The 5366-nt window shown below is 32.3% G+C and overlaps 1 pseudogene; it reads left to right on the forward strand.

Annotated features, from left to right (window-relative positions):
* Positions 1-183: 183 nt before the first annotated feature.
* LOC100641022 (replication factor C subunit 3-like) lies at positions 184-5364 on the forward strand (annotated as a pseudogene).
* The last annotated feature ends 2 nt before the right edge of the window (positions 5365-5366 follow it).

Consider the following 5366-nt stretch of genomic DNA (forward strand, 5'->3'; position numbering starts at 1 on the left):
GAGTGGAGAAACTATGTATTGAACACAGAGTTTATAGTAATTGATTAATAATGGGGTGGGGTTGTTATAATTATACACCAGCTGTTATTAAAATTTTGATTCTGTGTACTATTGAATACTATTTTTATGTTATTATTATTATTGTTGCATTGGGTCTCACAAGGTTTTTTTGATTTTTGATATTCCCAAACCCCATCAAAAAAGAAGATTGAGATATCGACAGTCGCTAGTAATTATCACATTGAAATGAACCCAAGGTGATCCTTTTTGATGTAATATTATTTGCATTCAATTTTTAATAATGGCCAAATACGCGTGTAGATCCGGCCATTTCATCCTTTGTTTTCTTTTCCTTTCCCCCCCTCTCTCTCTCCTCTCTCCTCTCTCCCTTTCTCTCTTTTCTTCTAGTGATGCCGGTATTCATGATCATGTGTCATTATGGGGTTACTGAAAGAAGTAGCTCAATCACACTCACTGGACACTAGCCACAAAGACTTTAAAGGTCAGTAAACTTGCTATAGCAGTTTGTAACTCCAATTTTGATCAGAATCAGCTCAAACTATCCAAAAAATATAAGTATATGCTTATGTACCAGAAAAAATTATAAAAATATATAATTTTATCCTTTTTAATTTTGGCAAAGTTTGGCCCGAGGTTATATACTATAGTACAGGGACTTTTGTGTGATTTTTGAGCAACTTTAAAGATTTGTAAACGATCCAATTTTGATTGGAATCAGCTCAAACTTTTTACACAACATAAGAATATGTGTATGTATTAGGAAAAATTATAAAAATGGAGAATTCTCAACTTTTCAATTTTGTCAAAATTTGGCCAAAGTCCCTGTACTGTAGTACATGGTCCCGGGCTAATTTTGGAACAACTTTAAAATTTCATAAAAATCCAAATGTGATTGGAATCAGTTCAAACTTTCTATACTAAATAAGTACATGTATATGTATCACAAAAAATTATAAAAATGGAAAATCTCAACTTTTCAATTTTGGCAAAATTTGGCCCGGGACCTTGTACTATAGTACAGGGATTTTGGTCTGATTTTGAAGCCACTTTAAAAATTTGTAAAAAATTCAATTTTGATCGGAATTAGCTTGAACTTTCTATACAACATAAGAACTTGTATATGTATCAGGAAAAATTATAAAAAAGGAGAATTATCTCCTTTTCAATTTTGGCAAATTTTGGCCAACGACCCTGTACTATTAGAACGCAGTAGCATTACTAAGTAGGATTCTAGTACAGGGACTTTTACCCAATTTTGGAGCAGCGTTAAAAATTCATAAAAAATGCAATTTTGATCGGAATCAGCTCAAAATTTCTATACAACATAAGAACATGTATATTTATCAGGAAATTTTTTTAAATTGAGAATTCTCTCCTTTTCAGTTTGGCAAAATTTGGCCCAAAGACCAAAAATTTTTAAGAATTCAATTTTGATGGAAATCAACTCCAATTTTTCACACAACTTGAGAACATGCATATGTATTAGAAACCTTAATTTTAATTACAATTATTATTAAAGACACTAGTATTTTTCACTATTTCTAAGTGCTATTACCATGGAATGTATGTTAGAATAATTATTAATTTTTAACATATTTATTGACATAAATTATTCATTGAGGCGAGCTTGAGCTCGCCCCACTCTAGCTATACTCTCAGTCATGTCTGTCCCTCTGTCTGTCTGTCCTCGTATGTCACCCCTATTTATGCGTAGATCTAATACGGTAGATAGATACTATGCATTACCAATGCAATTTTCAATTTTTCATTGAAAGTGGGAGTGGTCACAGTAAAATAAAAATGGCAACCAACACACTGGAAGAATTCATGAGCTTTCTAGCAGCAATATAAGGCAGATACACCGTCCAAAGACTTCTCCAGCAGCTACTGTATGAAAGGTTTTAAATTCAATTAATAACCTATGAAGCTCGTCTTTATTGATGCAATTGCTATTAAAACTGTGAAAGTCAATCAAGCTTTTTCTCAGTCACCTTAACATTGGATAATATTATATCTAAAGCTAAGTAAAGCATCTTTACAGACATTTATAGGCAAGAAATGTGTATGTGAAACTAGAAGATTAAAAGTTAAATAAAATAAATTATATGAAATGATTTTATCATCTTTAGCTTTCATCATGTACATGCATGCTTGCTATGCCTAAATCATGATGCATGCTTTGAAATCATCAGGAGTAGATCATAGATGGATAGATCCAGTGCTATGATTGCTTTGCTAGCTTAGGCTCGCCCCTTAATGTTCTACATTACTTCTAGTTATAATAGTCTAGCTCAGGCTGACTGGCACAGGAAACCATATCAGCATCATAAGGGTATCAGTCAGCATCAATTAATGATTAATTGAATTTGCACAACCACGCCCTATTTTGCCATTCTATCGATATATAAACTATCATCATCACTATGATGGAAAGCAAGACTGACTCTAAGCATGAATTGGTAACGAAGCTCTTCAATGCATCATTTAGCTATCGTGAGAAAAAGATCATAAAGTCAGAACTCTTTGGAGAAAGTGAGGAACAAAAACTATTCACATGACCCATGATACAATCCAATGAGTGTTTACATTGTTTGGGATATTAACAAGAACACATAATAAGCTTTTGGATGAGACAGTTGTGTTTAAAACATCTTTATTGTTACAATTGTGTTGATTCTATATCTTTTCTGTTCTAAAGGTTATCCTGACGATGACTTGACAGCTGAATCATGTTTAAGGATTATCGCCACTCTACGACCACTTGCTCGTACTAAACTAAAAGCTTTAAAACTCATACCCCACCTCTAAAATCATTTCAGAATATCTGAACAAGATCAGGTAGAATTAGTAGGTGAGTAAGTTGACATTATCTACATACAATTGTGTGGATAACACTATTATAGTCTATAAGCCTTAATTCAGTTGTAGTTTATACAGTATAATGAAAGTGGGGGTGTCTTTAAAACCACATCCTCCTCCTCTATAATAATTTATTAAAGAATTCTTTATTTAGATGAATCTGAAATTCAACAAGCCATGCATCTACTGGACTGCATCAACATCAAGTCCTCATTTCCCATCTCTGCTCTCTACATAGCACTCCTTGATTCAGAGGATGGACCTCCAACTCATCATCAGTTAGCTTGTGATCTCGCTAGAATTGGTAATAAGAATGTAGTAGTTATTGTACTTTTTTGCTGTTAATTCATTTAACATTGTTTACCTCTGTAAGCTATCCAAACATGATATAAATGGGCAGTTAGTATAATAGATTTAGTGTCTTAAATATTCTATAGGAAAAAGTGAATTTGCACAATTCAGTTTGAAACTGTATGATGAAAGTTTGACTGACTCTGCAAGCCCAGGTATATATATAAACTAGTAATTTTAACAGTTTAGGTTCTTCTTTTTACAATGTAGCTGTACTAGAAGAAAGCATTGAAGCTTTTAAAGACATTATAATAACTGTTGATCAGGCTAAGAGCATTGCTGAGAGATTGAACATGGAGGCTGTACCTTCACTTAATCTTACTGAAGTCAGTTTATTAAAAAAATTGTAAAAAAATTAAAACAATTTTTACCACAAAAATGTTGCAAGAATTGCATTATGCCCACATAACAAGTAACAATTGTAAATCTAATGTATCTTGATATAAAAGAACAGACCACTATTTTGACTGCAATAAGATCTAGACTTGCATGTGCAATTGCCTTGCTTTCTCATACATGTAGATCATGCAGCACATAATCTGTAGCTTGCTTAGGCTCGCCCCTTTAATGTTCTACATTTTTAAGAATTCAATTTTGATGGGAATCAACTCCAAGTTTTCACACAACTTGAGAACATGCATATGTATTAGAAGCCTTAATTTTAATTACAATTACTATTAAAGACACTAGTATTTTTCGCTATTTCTATTATTTGGTAACTTTTAAGTGCTATTACCATGGAATGTATGTTAGAATAATTATTAATTTTTAACATAATTATTGACATATAAATTATTTATTATTAACATACCAGGCATCAATATGATATTACTATTCTTCCTTAAATATTGTTATGATATATTTTTATTTATTTATTGTTCAGTTGTGGTACTGACTGAAGTTGATAGACTCACTAAAGATGCACAGCATGCATTGAGACGAACAATGGAACTATACACAGGAACATGTCGTCTTATACTAGTCTGTAACTCAACCAGTAAACTAATACCAGCCATCAAGAGCAGGTGTTTGGCTGTTAGGGTTCCCGCTCCAACCATAGATGAGGTAAGGAATACATTATGTAATGAATAAGTGTAGATTATACACCAAGGTTGAGGTTTTGTAGGATTTATTTCACTTGGTTAAAACTTGATAAGTTGACAGTTTTACAATGACAATTATTAGGAGGTTAATAAGTGTTTTTGGAGGTGTCTAAATAATTTCATGTAGTGTAGAAAAATCTTCAATTGACTGGTCAATTTAAACTGTGTATGGTAGAAACTGATATACCCTATATCCTCAAATAAAGCTGGGTACAAATAAACACTGGGGTCACTATAAAATTGAAGTATAAAGATGCAAATCTAGACTTAAAATGTTACCTGTGCCTCATACATACCTGCCTAGTATTGGAAACGTTTATTACATTAAGTCATGAGTTGGAATCCTGGCTTTCGCATTAGTTTCATTTTTTATTTTTTTCGAGATTCAAAAAAAATAGATGCCTGGGCTTTTATAAGTTTTATTTGAGGAAATATGGTATTATATTGAAGATGTTATTATTATTGTTACTATTATTATTATTGTAGATACCGGTATTATTGTAGATATCAGATAATACATTATCTGATGAATAAGTGTAGATTATACACCAAGGTTGAGGTTTTTGTGGGATTTATTTCACTTAGTTAAAGCTTGATAAGTGGACAGTTTTACAATCACAATTTAATATGTGTTTCTGGAAGTTTCCAAATAGTTTCATGCGGTAGTATAGAAAAACCTCCAATTGAATGGTCAATTCAAACTGTGTATGGTAGAAGTTAATGTATTATTGGGCAAAGCCTTTAGTGATGAAGTGAGCCTGTACTGTAGGTTCGTCTAAATATTAAAGTTAAATAACCTATTTTATGATCATTGCATGGCTATGGGGTAGAGCCCCTTGATGTTTTACTTACTTTCTTCTAGTATTTAAATTATTATTAATTATTGTAGATATGTAGTGTCCTACAGTATGTTTGTCATAAAGAATCATTGACTATACCAGATACACTAGCCAAGAGGATTGCAGAGAAGTCAGAGAGAAACCTTTGTAAAGCTATACTGCTTTGTGAGGCGTGTCGTGTTCAGCAGTAAGG

The sequence above is a fragment of the Amphimedon queenslandica genome, unplaced genomic scaffold (assembly GCF_000090795.2).
Source record: "Amphimedon queenslandica unplaced genomic scaffold, v1.1 AMPQUscaffold_10133_Cont17495, whole genome shotgun sequence".
NCBI classification, from domain to species: domain Eukaryota; kingdom Metazoa; phylum Porifera; class Demospongiae; order Haplosclerida; family Niphatidae; genus Amphimedon; species Amphimedon queenslandica.